The sequence below is a fragment of the Leucoraja erinacea genome, chromosome 15 (assembly GCF_028641065.1).
Source record: "Leucoraja erinacea ecotype New England chromosome 15, Leri_hhj_1, whole genome shotgun sequence".
NCBI classification, from domain to species: Eukaryota; Metazoa; Chordata; class Chondrichthyes; order Rajiformes; family Rajidae; genus Leucoraja; species Leucoraja erinaceus.
Window position 1 is genome coordinate 13144630 of NC_073391.1, and position 14023 is coordinate 13158652.

Genomic DNA, 14023 nt, shown 5'->3' on the forward strand with positions numbered 1-14023 from the left:
TACAACTGCAGTAGAACCTCCCTGCTCCTATACTCAAATCCTTTTGCAATGAAAGCTAACATACCATTCGCTTTCTTTACTGCCTGCTGCACCTGCATGCCTACCTTCAATGACTGGTGTACCATGACACCCAGGTCTCGCTGCATCTCCCCCTTTCCCAATCGGCCACCATTTAGATAATAGTCTGCTTTCCCCCGTTTTGTCACCAAAATGGATAACATCACATTTATCCACATTATACTGCATCTGCCAAACATTTGCCCACTCACCCAGCCTATCCAAGTCACCTTGCAGTCTCCTAGCAGCCTCCTCACAGCTCCCCCCCCTCTCCATACCCCCTGATCCCTTTAGCCACAAGGGCCACATCTAACTCCCTCTTAAATATAGCCAATGAACTGGCCTCCACTACCTTCTGTGGCAGAGAGTTCCAGAGACTCACCACTATCTGTGTGAAAAATGTTTCCCTCATCTCAGTACTAAAGGATTTCCCCTTTATCCTTAAACTGTGTCCCGCGTGTCCTGGACTTCCCCAACATCTGGAACAATCTTCCTGCATCAGACAAATGCAATTCAGGACTTTTCACTTCACAAGCAAATCAGAAATGACAGTTAGTGAAGAATTTGAATAATCGCTGAGCGTTCTCTATGGCAACAATGTATTTGAGCATTGGGCATTGTGACATCACACGATGGAATGTTCACCGGGGCTGTGGCTCCTGCAAAGGCATATGTAAATGAATCCATTCCGATTGGCCATCTGTGAGCATCGGGCATTGTGACATCACACGATGGAACGTTCACAGGGGGCTGCTTGTGTGGGATGAGAAATCCAGTTTCTTTTTGAAAAATATTGGTGGGGGGGGGGGGGGGGGGGGGGGGGGGTTGTAGGATTTGATTAAAAAAGCGTACTTAAACACGACGAAATGTAACGAGGAGCGGATACTTAGAAAGAAAAGCGAAATCTCTACCGAAATGGAAAAGACGTCGGCGATTCTGCGTCCGGTTTCGGAGTTGCGGAGCGTCAAAGGAAGAAAACGCGGCGGACGCCGTACGGCGGCAGGCGGACTGATTTGAGTTTTATATGAGGGGGGGGGTGAGAGGGGAGGGGAGGGGGAGGAGGAGGAAACGGGATAGATTTGGGAGGGAAAGGAGAGCGGGGTAGGGGGTGAGGGATGGGGAGAGAGCTTTGGGGGAGGGATGGGGGAGGGGGGTGGGGGAAGGGGGAAAGGGGGGAAAGAGTGGGGAGGGAGGAGGAGAGGGGTAGCGGGAGTGATGGAAGAGGGACAGAGGGATAGGGGAAGGGTGTGGGGGGGAGAGAAGGTAGGGGGTGGGGTAGAGAGGGAGGGGGGGGGGGAGAGAGGGGGATGGGAGAGGGGGGAGGAGTGGGGGAGGAGAGAGTGGGAGAGAAGTGGGAGAGAGTGGGGGGGAGGGAGGAGGGGGTAGAGGGGTAGCGGGAGTGGTAGAAGAGGGACAGAGGGATAGGGGGAAGGGGGGTGGTGGTAGAGAGGGGGGGGGGTGGTGGTAGAGAGGGAAGGGGGGTGGGGGAGAGAGATGGGTGGGCAGAGGGAGATGGGTGGGAGAGGGGGAGGGGGGGGAGAGGGACACATAGAAACATAGAAATTAAGTGCAGTAGTAGGCCATTCGGCCCTTCGAGCCTGCACCATTCTCCATTCAATATGATCACGGCTGATAGAAACATAGAAATTAGGTGCAGGAGTAGGCCATTCGGCCCTTCGAGCCTGCACCGCCATTCAATATGATCATGGCTGATCATCCAACTCAGTATCCCGTACCTGCCTTCTCTCCATACCCCTGATCCCCTTAGCCACAAGGGCCACATCTAACTCCCTATTAAATATAGCCAATGAACTGGGCCTCAACTACTCTCTGTGGCAGAGAGTTCCAGAGATTCACCACTCTCTGTGTGAAAAAAGTTTTTCTCATCTCGGTTTAAAGGATTTCCCCCTTATCCTTAAGCTGTGACCCCCTTGTCCTGGACTTCCCAACATCGGGAACAATCTTCCTGCATCTAGCCTGTCCAACCCCTTAAGAATTTTGTAAGTTTCTATAAGATCCCCTCTCAATCTCCTAAATTCTAGAGAGTATAAACCAAGTCTATCCAGTCTTTCTTCATAAGACAGTCCTGACATCCCAGGAATCAGTCTGGTGAACCTTCTCTGCACTCCCTCTATGGCAATAATGTCATTCCTCAGATTTGGAGACCAAAACTGTACGCAATACTCCAGGTGTGGTCTCACCAAGACCCTGTACAACTGCAGTAGAACCTCCCTGCTCCTATACTCAAATCCTTTTGCAATGAAAGCTAACATACCATTCGCTTTCTTTACTGCCTGCTGCACCTGCATGCCTACCTTCAATGACTGGTGTACCATGACACCCAGGTCTCGCTGCATCTCCCCCTTTCCCAATCGGCCACCATTTAGATAATAGTCTGCTTTCCCGTTTTTGTCACCAAAATGGATAACATCACATTTATCCACATTATACTGCATCTGCCAAACATTTGCCCACTCACCCAGCCTATCCAAGTCACCTTGCAGTCTCCTAGCATCCTCCTCACAGCTCCCCCCCTCTCCATACCCCCTGATCCCTTTAGCCACAAGGGCCACATCTAACTCCCTCTTAAATATAGCCAATGAACTGGCCTCAACTACCTTCTGTGGCAGAGAGTTCCAGAGACTCACCACTATCTGTGTGAAAAATGTTTCCCTCATCTCAGTACTAAAGGATTTCCCCTTTATCCTTAAACTGTGTCCCGCGTGTCCTGGACTTCCCCAACATCTGGAACAATCTTCCTGCATCAGACAAATGCAATTCAGGACTTTTCACTTCACAAGCAAATCAGAAATGACAGTTAGTGAAGAATTTGAATAATCGCTGAGCGTTCTCTATGGCAACAATGTATTTGAGCATTGGGCATTGTGACATCACACGATGGAATGTTCACCATGGGCTGGGCTCCTGCAAAGGCATATGTAAATGAATCCATTCCGATTGGCCATCTGTGAGCATCGGGCATTGTGACATCACACGATGGAACGTTCACAGGGGGCTGCTTGTGTGGGTGAGAATCCAGTTTCTTTTTGAAATATTGAGGTGGTGGGGGGGGGGGGGGTGTAGGATTTGATTAAAAAAGCGTACTTAAACACGACGAAATGTCTGTTTCCCCAACAGCGTTTGCGGGGGGGGGGCGTGAGGTGTGAAGAGGGGAGGGAGGAGGAGGAAACGGGATAGATTTGGGAGGGAAAGGAGAGCGCAGTAGGGGGTGAGAGGGGGGAGAGAGATGTGGCGGAGGGGGGATGGGGAGGAGGGAGGGATGGGGAGAGGTGTGGGGGGGAAAGAAAGAGTCGGGGAGGGAGAGTGAGGGGAAGGGGGAGAGAAGTGGAAGAGTGGGGAGGGAGGTGGAGAGGGGTAGCGGGAGTGATGGAAGAGGGGCAGAGGGATAGGGGGGGGGGGGGGGGGGGGGGGAGAGGGAAGGGGGGGGTGGGGTAGACAGGGAACGGGGGGGGAGAGAGAGAAGGATGGGAGAGGGGTGAGGAGAGGGGAGAGGGGGAGGAGAGAGTGGGAGAGAAGTGAAAGAGTGGGAGAGAAGTGAAAGAGTGGGGAGGGAGGAGTAGAGTGGTAGCAGGAGTGGTAGAAGAGGGACGGGGAGTGGTGGAAGAGGGACAGAGGGGTAGGGGATGGGGGTGGGGGAGAGTGGGGAAGGGAGGGGAAGAGAGAGGGGTGGGGGTGTGGGTGGAGAGGCATGGGGTAAGGGGATAGAAGTGGAAGAGTGGGGAGGGAGGGGTAGGGGGAGTGGTGTAAGAGGGATAGAGGGGTAGGGGGGAAGGGGTGGCGGTAGCGAGGGAAGGGGGGTGGGGGAGAGAGAGATGGGTGGGAGAGGGAGAGGGGTGGGAGAGGGAAACATAGAAATTAAGTGCAGGAGTAGGCCATTCGGACCTTTGAGCCCGCACCACCATTCAATATGATCATGGCTGATCATCCAACTCAGTATCCTGTACCTGCCTTCTCTCCATACCCCCTGATCCCTTTAGCCACACGGGCCACATCTAACTCCCTGTTAAATATAGCCAATGAACTGGCCTCAACTACCTTCCATGGCACAGAATTCCAGGGATTCACCATTCTCTGTGTGAAAAATGTTTTCCTCATCTCGGTCCTAAAAGATTTCCCCCTTATCCTTAAACTGTGATCCCTTGTTCTGGACTTCCCCAACATCGGGAACAATCTTCCTGCATCTAGCCTGTACAACCCTTAAGAATTTTCTATAAGATCCCCCCTCAATCTTCTAAATTCTAGCGTGTACAAGCCGAGTCTATCCAGTCTTTCTTCATATGAAAGTCCTGACATCCCAGGAATCAGTCTGGAGAACCTTCTCTGTACTCCCAACATTTTTCCGGTTTTCTCTAATTTAATAAAAATGTGCAAGTCTTATTCATATCGAGTTTCAGCGGTGATTTATATAAATATTTTTACACAATATGTGACAATTTCATGTAGTTTGGTGACCTGGGTCACGAAACTGCTGAATAAAGCTCCTCGGCCCACAGCCTATTCTCTGTACTCCCAATATGGCAACAATGTATTTGAGCATTGGGCATTGTGACATCACACGATGGAATGTTCACCATGGGCTGGGCTCCTGCAAAGGCATATGTAAATGAATCCATTCCGATTGGCCATCTGTGAGCATCGGGCATTGTGACATCACACGATGGAACGTTCACAGGGAGCTGCTTGTGTGGATGAGAATCCAGTTTCTTTTTGAAATATCGAGGTGGTGGGGGGGTGGGGTGTAGGATTTGATTAAAAAAGCGTACTTAAACACGACGAAATGTAACGAGGAGGGGATACTTAGAAAGAAAAGCGAAATCTCTACCGAAATGGAAAAGACGTCGGCGATCCTACGTCCGGTTTCGGAGTTGCGGAACGTCAAAGGAAGAAACGCGCGGCGGACGCCGTACGGCGGCAGGCGGACTGATTTGAGTTTTATATATATAAGATAGATAGATAGATAGATAGATTAAGCATATCGTATGCACGTAGAAGGAATTTTAATGGGAAAATATAAATTAAAGAAATGTCGACGGAGGCACAAGGAACCTCAGACGTTCCTTTGCGTAAAAAAACAATGCTGGAGTAACTCAGTAACATCAGAAATGCTGCCTGATCCGCTGAGTTACTCCAACATGTTTAAAAAATGTAGATTTTGCAAATCTCAAATCGAAACAATGTTCTAAAAATGAACACCAAGTTCCAAAAACATTTGAATATAGCACCACTTGCAAAGATGCGATCCACATTCCTCAATGTCTCTGTCTGCACCACATCTGTTTCAAGATGGGGGTTTCCATTTTAGCATGTACAAGATGTCCTTTATAGAAAACTTGATATCCCTCCCCTGCTGTGCTGTCACAGGTGTCTCTTCACCTGTATCTCGACTGTGAACTGCAGTTCCGGTCTCTTCCATTGCCCAAGTGAGGCCACACGCAAATTCAGTCTGAAGAAGGGTTTCGGCCCGAAACGTCGCCTATTTCCATCGCTCCATAGGTGCTGCTGCACTTGCTGAGTTTCTCCAGCATTTTTGTGTACCACACGCAAACTCATATTTGCGAGCAGCACCTCAAATTCCGCTTGGGTATTTTACAAGCTAACATTATGAACAATTAATTATCCGATTTTAGGTTTCCCCCCTCTTCTCTACCCCATCCACTTCTCCTTTCCCCCAAGCTCTATCCCCTTCACTTATGTTCCTGTTTTGAGCAGCTTAATTTATGCATCTTCCACTTTTTTATCACACATTTTTTGTATTTTCATCTCTGACCCTTTTTCAACCATCTGCCAATCAAAAACCTTACTGCCTGTATCCACCAATCACTTGCCAGACATTGTCCTGCATCTTCCTCTCTTCCAGCTTTCTTTCCTTCCACAACACCTGCTACAATCAGTTTGAAGAATGGTGCAGACCTGAACTGACACATACCCATTTACTGCAGGGATGCTGCATAACCCACAGAAGGTAACTTGACAGTTTGGAAAAAAAATCTTTTTAGGTAGCCCGTGCCAATAATACATGCTGAATACAAGCCTCATCCTATTTTTCCTCATCTAAATCTATCAGTTAAATCTCTGTCGCCTTCATGCCTTTCCAGCCTTCCCTTCAAAGAATCTATACTATATTTACTAAATCTATACTATTTACTTCATTTAAATTAATATAATCAAAGAAAAAAAATGCACCTATCTTTGTCTAGCAAACACATTCTTTTTAAAGGAATTTCTATTCTTATGTCAAGTTTAACATGGTACAGACTTACTGAGTATCTCAGATGTTCCTGGGCTTACCCCTGTGCTAAACTGAAATCCGATTTTCAGTCTTTGATTGGAAATCAACCAGTTACAGGCTTATTGGCAGTTTCAGGTAATCTCAGCAGATCTGTTCAAAGATGTGAGGTTCAACAAGCACACTATATCTCTCAGCCCCAATTCACTACCATATCATGTCAATCCATCCATTGTCCCTGTGCTTTTGTCTTCCTATAAACAATCTCAGAGATAATACCTAATGTGATACTGGAACAAAGTGGCAGCAAAAATAGTTGTGTGAGCATATAATTTCAGTGCAGCAAATGTGTAGGACAGTTTTATGAACATTTGGTGACACCACACCTGGAATAATTTCCCTTTTGAATGCTGCATTGAACTAATTGATATTATGATCCAGACAAGATAAACATACATAGCCATTCTGTTGTTTTGGAAATTTGTCTCTTTGTAGTACTAAGTTCAGTATACCTTGTTTCTTAATTGAGTTCAGGATATACAATCCATGAATTGAATCTGAAGAAGGGTCTTGACCCGAAATGTTACCCTTTCCTTCTCTCCAGAGATGCTGCCTGGCCCGCTGACTTACTCCAGCATTTTGTGTCTATCTTCAATTGAACATGGAACTGGGAATAAAATGGGTCAAAGGCACCAAGAAAACATCAACACATCAAAACATCAACATCAAGAGCAGGAAGGAAATTTGAGGTTGGATGCATGATTGATTGGTGTGGGGGCATGCTCAGGAAAGGAATGCTAAAGGGGAAACAGAGATGCAGTTAGGGACCTGTATGACAATGACAGCAAAAGGTGTGAGGGGCGAGTAAAGGTGAGGACTAGATTGAACACCAAGGAAAATTCTCAGAGGACCTTACTGCCATAAGATGGAGATCTTTATTTCTGTCTTCTCACATGCCATGTAAAGCTGATGCTTTGATTAAAGCACAGCAAGTCTCAATTCAACAATTAAAGCTTCCTGTGGGAGGGGCCCTGGACTTCAGCTACATTAATCTGTTTTCCCTAAATGATGAGAAAGTGTGTATCACAATTCAAAGGTTTCAAAGATCTTTTATTGTCACATGTACCAATTAAGGTAAAATGAAATGTGAATTACAATAGACAATAGGTGCAAGAGTAGGCCTTTCGGCCCTTCGAGCCAGCACCGTCATTCATGGCTAATCATCCCCAATCAGCACCCCGTTCCTGCCTTCACCCCATATCCCCAGACACCGCTATTTTTAAGAGCCCTATCTAGCTCTCTCTTGAAAGCATCCAGAGAACCTGCCTCCACCGCCCTCTGAGGAAGAGAGTTCCACAGACTCATCACTCTCTGTGAGAAAAAATGTTTCATCATCTCCGTTCTAAATGGCTTACTCCTTATTCTTAAACTGTAGCCCCTGGTTCTGGACACCCCCAACATCGGGAACATGTTTCCTGCCTCCAAAAAGCATGTCCAAACACTTAACAATCTTATATGTTTCAATGAGATACCCTCTCATCCTTCTAAACTCCAGAGTCTACAAGCCCAGCTGCTCCATTCTCTCAGCATATGACAGTCCTGCCATCCCGGGAATTAACCTTGTAAACCGATGCTGCACTCACTCAATAGCAAGAATGTCCTTCCTCAAATTAGAGGACCAAAACTGCACACAATACTCCAGGTGTGGTCTCACTAGGGCTCTGTACAACTGCAGAAGGATCTCTTTGCTCCTATATTCGATTCCTCTTGTTATAAAGGCCAACATGTCATTCACTTTCTTCACTGCCTGCATGCTTACTTTCATAGACTGATGTACAAGGACCGCCAGATCCCGTTGTACTTCCCCTTTTCCCTTTTCCCAACTTGACGCCATTTAGATAGTAATCTGCCTTCTTGTTGTTGCTACCAAAGTGGATAACCTCACATTTATCCGCTTTAAACTTAATCTGCCTTGCATCTGCCCACTCCCCCAACCTGTCCAAGTCACCCTGCATTCTCAGCATCCTCCTCACAGTTCACACTGCCACCCAGCTTTGTGTCATCTGCAAATTTGCTAATGTTACTTTGAATCCCTTCATCCAAATCATTGATGTATATTGTAAATAGCTGCGGTCCCAGCACCGAGCCTTGCGGTACCTACCATTCTGAAAGGGACCCGTTAATCCCTACTCTTTGTTTCCTGTCAGCCAACCACTTCTCTATCCATGTCAGCACTCTACCCCCAAAACCATGTGCCCTAAATTTGCCCAATAATCTCCTAGGTGGAACGTTATCAAATGCTTTCTGAAAGTCCAGGTACACTACATCCACTGGCTCTCCCTTGTCCATTTTCCGAGTTACATCTTCAAAAAATTCCAGAAGATTAGTCAAGCATGATTTCCCCTTTGTAAATCCATGCTGACTCGGACTGATCATGTTACTGCTATCCAAATGTGCGGCTATCTCATCTTTTATAATTGACTCCAGCATCTTCTCCACCACCGATGTCAGATGAACTGGTCTATAATTGCCTGTTTTCTCTCTCCCGCCTTTCTTAAAAAGTGGGATAACATTAGCTACCCTTCAATCCACAGGAACTGATACTGAGTCTATAGAACAATGGAAAATTATCACCAATGCATCCACGATTTCTAGAGCCACTTCTTTAAGTACCCTGGGATGTAGACCATCAGGCCCTGGGGATTTATCAGTCTTCAGTCCCATCAATCTACCCAACACCATTTCCTGCCTAATGTGGATTTCCTTCAGTTCCTCCATCACCCCATATCCTCTGGCCACTACTATATCAGGAAGATTGTTTGTGTCCTCCAGAGTGAAGACGGATCCAAAGTACCTGTTCAACTCATTTGCCATTTCCTTGTTCCCCATAATAAATTCACCTTTTTCGGTCTTCAAGGGTCCAACTTTGGTCTTAACTAATTTTTTCCTCTTCACATACCTAAAGAAGCTTTTACCATCCTGCTTTATATTCTTGGCTTGCTTACTTTCGTACTTCATCTTTTCTTCCCGTATTATCTTTTTAGTTATCTTCTGTTGTTCTTTAAACGTTACCCTATCCTCTTGCTTCCCACTCATCTTTGCTACATTGTACTTCTTCGCTTTAATTTTTATACTGTCCCTGACGTCCCTTGTCAGCCATGGTCGTCCCTTTCTCCCCTTGGAATCTTTCTTCCTCCTAGGAATGAACTGATCCTGCACCTTCTATATTATTCCTAGAAATACCTGCCATTTTTGTTCCACTGTCCTCCCTGCTAGTGTATCTTTCCAGTCAACTTTGGCCAGCTCCTCCCTCATGGCCCCATAGTCCCCTTTATTCAACTGCAACACTGACACCTCCGATCTACCCTTCTCCCTCTCCAATTGTAGATTAAACCTGACCATGTTATGGTCACTGCCTCCTATTGGCTCATTAACCTCGAGGTAATTGATCAAATCCGGTTCATTACATAACACTAAATCCAGAATTGCCTTCTCCCTGATAGGCTCCAATACAAGCTGTTCTAGAATCCATCACGAAGGCACTCTGCAAAGTCCCTTTCTTGGGGTCCAGTACCAACCTGATTTTCCCAGTCTACCATAACAACCACAGCATTACTTTTGCTACATGCCAATTTTAACTCCTGATTCAACTTGCGCCCTATGTCCAGGCTACTGTTTGGGGGCCTGGAGATTAGTCCCATTATGGTCTTTTTACCCTTTCAATTCCTTAGTTCTATCCATACTGACTCCACATCTCCTGTTTCAATGTCACCCCTTGCAAGGGACAATTTCATTCCTCACCAACAGGGCCATGTCTCTGTAATTCCCACAACATCATATTTGCCAATTTCTAACTGAGCCTCAAGCTCGTGCACTTTATTCCTTATACTTTGTGCATTCATCCCTCGCACCACTTGCAATTGGCCCTGACCATACTCTGTTGTCCATTCTCGAGCTTTCCTTCTCATTATTTCAAGAATCTTTTGTAATGTTTCCTGCAGTCTCTTCTCCTTCAACTCCATCTTTATACTCCCAATTTGTGCATCCCCCCCCCCCCCCCCCCCCCCCCCCCACTATTTAGTTTAAACCCACACGTGTAGCCCTAGCACACGTTTAGCCTGCCAGAATGTCGGTCCCCCTCCAGTTAAGGTGTAACCTGTCCCTTTTGTACAGGTCACCCCTACCCCAGAAGAGATCCCAGTGGTCTATAAATCTAAATCCTTGCCCCCTGCTCCAGTCCCTCAGCCACACATTCAGATCCCCTATCTCCCTGTTCCTGTCCTCGTGTGCACGTATTACCATACAGCCATGCAAAAAAAAAAAGCAACAAGGCACAGAACTACATAAAAGTTGACATAAACAGCCACCACAGCAGATTCCCCACATTCCTCACTGTGATGGAAGGCAAAAAAGTCCAATCTCTTCCTTTTTATTCTCCTGCATACGGGGCAGTCGAACCATCCGCGTCGGGGCAATCGAAACTCCTGCATCGGGGTGATCGAAACTCCCGCATTAGGGCAGTCGAAACTCCTGCGGCTTGGTTCCCGAAGTCGGCCCCTGACCAGAGACTGCGGGATCTTAGATGTTAAAGTCCGTAAGCACCCACGGTTGGAGCTCAGAGGTCGACTCCTGGCAAAGGGATTGCGAACTCCGCAATGGTAATTCCTCAGGTGACCGCGGTGGAGCTCTCAAAATCGATCTCCAACAAAGGCCGCTAACTCCTCGATGTTGGGCCTCAGTGCGGACGGAGATACGATATGGAAAAAAATTGCATCTCCGTTGCGGTAAGAGATTAGAAAAAGTTTCCCGCACCCTTCCCCAACCACCCCCTACATAAAACAAGCTAAAGAACACTAAAAACATACACCTACAAATAAAACACCAAGAAGGAAAGATTATTGGTGAGGCAGCCAACGCTGGTTCTCCTAGTAGTTCAATGTCATAGAGAGTAAATTTTCAAGAATCCTTTAGGCCCTACCATTAATTGTACCATTAAGTGCATGTCCTACCCTTGTTTGACCCCCCATAATGCCTCATTTAGATGTGGCTGAAGGTCATTCTTTGCAGACGATCACCTCCGTCATTAGTTTGAATTGTCTTACACCCAACTCCTTTGCAAAATATAAAAACAGATATTTCAGGAGTGAGATCATAAAGACTTCAATACATAGGGAATGGCAGATGTTTGGAACTCTCCTGCGATTGCAACTATGATTTTATACCTGAGATTTTTCAGAAAGACATTAAGAGATGTGATGAAAGGTTCGGTACATGGAATTAACTGAGTAAAAGCTATCAAATTAATTCCCTTCTCCAGTTCTTTTTCTGTAACACTGATTTTTTTTGTTCTTTTGCATATTTTTACTTGGCAGAACAAGCTGGAGGTTCTAAATGACTTTCTGTTTCTGCATTTCTATGCTCTTACATATATATAAGGCTGTTTATGTCTTCCTCACTGACTCCTCCTTTGCCTTGATGTTCCCACTTTGCCATTACTATATGCTTCCTCCACTCTTGGAAGAGACAAAGCTGAGCTCTGTTTCTTGCTGTTCTAGAAAACGGAGTCTTTCCTGGATTTGTTGAAACTGGCACAGAAACACAGTATTGGACTGAACTGAGGCCCATCTAACATAAAGATGCTGATATTTCCAACCACAGACAGCTGAAATATGTACATTGCTCACAGATGGCCAGACAGATATCCACCTTTTTGCAAGTTCTGCCAGTATCTAAATTATTGCAACCTGATCTGTAGATCGTCTCATGTAAAAAGACTTAATAAAGTTTTGGGTGTGGCCCCAAGTAATTCTAACCTTGCTTACCACGAGTTTGATTTTTTTAAAACTTGGGAGAGATCTTGGAATTAACTTGTACTGTGGGACAGGCCTTTAAGCACGGGAAGACTCGTGAAGATTTTTCAACGTTGAAAAATGTCCACGAGAGCCCCGAGTACCGACGAGTGGCCATTACCGTAAATCTCCGAGTTCGAATCAGGCAAACTCGGGAGAGCTCTTGGAATGAACTCGTACCATGGGACAGGGCTTTCATTCCATTCTCCAGTTTTTGTAATACCTGTACTGAATTGTTTTTCTCTTCACATTTGTATTAAATTTATTTTTGAATTAATAATAACTTGAACTACCCCCAACTTGTCAGACAGTACAATTCAAAGCACAAACTATATAAAAAATATTGATTTATATTGCTTCTGAGACTCAATTATTTATGTTACCTGGGTCCTATTATTATCAATGGTAACAATTTTTACTTATTCATTCACAACTAGTCATGATTTAGAACACACCCATCAAATCTTCTCTGAGCCATCTCTTCCCTGTGGAATTATAGAAAGTTATCATACAGAAAATACCCCACTTGAGCCATCAAGTCCATGCCTGTCAAACTGGAGCTATTCATGAATAAACTCTTTTCATAAATTCCATGGCCTTGGAAATTACAGTTTTTCTAGAATACATTTAAGTATGATAAGGGTTTCTGGGAAATTATCCTTTTAGATAATGGTGAATGGTGTTTTTTATTCTTCAATCCGTTTTATATTTTACCAATTTACTTTAGTCGATGTTTCCTAATTATTAACCTCTTAATAATCTAATTGACTGCCAAGTAGATTATTTCTGTTTACTATCAAGTTGGATTGATCAAGTTGAGTTCCTCCAGCAGTTTGTCTTTTGCTCAAGATTCCAGCATATACAGTTTCGTCTGCTTTCAGGTTTTGCCCTTCTGACACATCAAAGTTGATGAAGCAACTGCTCTGTTTGAGAATTATTGAATCACTTTTTTCGAACTTGCCTGCTGCCATTTACAAATGATTGTGGTTGTATTTTTAGTTGCAAGTTTTCTTCCGAAGAATGATATGTCTCTTTAGGTTTAAATTGGATATTTCAGAGACTTGGAAGTTGCAAAACGGCATCAGAATGTGGCAGCACTCTGCTGCTGTCCCAGAAAAGGATTTATTAGACTCATGTATGGTGTGAAGTTGATGGATAACATACAAAACATGCATTTCACTGTATCTCAGTACATGTGATAACAAATAAATTATACTATTGAACTGTACCCAGTCCTCTCATAATCTGTATTTTAAAAAATCTCAATTTAGCAAGCAATCTGAGAAAATGTTGGAAATATTCAGCAGGCCAGGCTGCATCTGTGGGGACAATAAGGTTATGTTTCAGATTGAAGAACCATTGTCAGAACTGGGAAGGCAACAACATAAGTTTGTTAAGTGATGATGGGGATAGGCTGTAGACAAAGTTATCTGCTCATTGAGTGAATGGGAGCAAAAAGTCTTACCCAGATTATAGAAATCAAGAACCAGAGGACATACCGTCAGTTAAAGGTGAGGGGGACAAGATTTAATAAAAGCCTGAGGTTGGTAGGTATATGGTACAAGTTACCATTGGAGGTAGTTGAGGCAGGTACTATCACAATATTTAAAAAACATTTGGACAGGTACATTGATAGGATAGGTTTAGAAGAATATGCACCAAATGCAGGAAGGTGGGGCTAATGTAGATGGGGCATGTTGGTTGGCATTGGCAAGTTGGCCGAAGGGCCTGTTTCCACGCAGTATAACTAAGTTAGAGAGTAAGAGTGTAGAAAAAAGAATGTAGGAGTTTAAAAATGAAGAGTGGGAAATCCCCCACTCCTAGAAGAAGCATAAAGGAAAACAAAAGTGTGTGTGATATGGGCTTGGTT

At 45.0% G+C, this 14023-nt stretch overlaps 1 protein-coding gene and 1 long non-coding RNA gene across 2 annotated transcripts in view; one reads left to right on the forward strand and one right to left on the reverse strand.

Moving 5' to 3' along the window:
• Window positions 1–14023, reverse strand: part of mki67 (marker of proliferation Ki-67) — a 274252-nt gene that overhangs the window by 55346 nt on the left and 204883 nt on the right.
• The window catches only part of LOC129703955 (uncharacterized), a 51520-nt gene that overhangs the window by 8406 nt on the left and 29091 nt on the right, over window positions 1–14023 (forward strand). The window contains exon 2 of the long non-coding RNA XR_008724661.1: window positions 6909–7053. This is a non-coding gene — a long non-coding RNA (uncharacterized LOC129703955). The remainder of the gene's footprint in view (window positions 1–6908; window positions 7054–14023) is intronic.